A 605-nucleotide genomic window follows, 5' to 3' on the forward strand; every position below is an offset into this window, starting at 1 on the left:
TACTATAGAAGGTTCTATACCTTAGATCTATAGACCTTCCTATCTATTTAGCTTCTATTAGCTAAGCTATCCTTAAGCCTTCTAGCTAAGTATCTAATCCCTTATAATTATCCCCCTTCTAAATATAGTAGTCCTTATTATATATCTAAATATTATAGCTAGCTTCTTATTAAAGTCCTTCCTCTTATCTAAGTAATATTTATTAAACTTAATACTATTATTTTTATTATCTAGTAGAGTACTTACTTATTATATATTTACTAAAAAATAATAGAGCTTTTAAAGCTATAGCTATAATAACTAGACTATAATTCTATTTATTAAAGCTCTTCTTCTTTTAAGCCCTTTTTATACTCTTTATTTAGAGATATTTTAAAAAGACTTTATTATTTCTTTAAAGAAGGATAGCTATCCTTAAGTTATAAGTTTTATCTCTAATATCTTACTTTTTATTTAGTAAACTTTCTCTTATATAATATCTTTATAATAACTTTATTTTTTATCTTATTATCCCCCTTCTTAATAAGTTTATTATAAAGTTATTAAATAAGTTAGATAGTACTTATTATTATTAATTTATTATTTCTACTTTTTTATATATAGTA

Source organism: Colletotrichum gloeosporioides (assembly GCF_011800055.1).
Source record: "Colletotrichum gloeosporioides strain Lc1 chromosome Unknown consensus_66, whole genome shotgun sequence".
Taxonomy (NCBI): Eukaryota; Fungi; Ascomycota; class Sordariomycetes; order Glomerellales; family Glomerellaceae; genus Colletotrichum; species Colletotrichum gloeosporioides.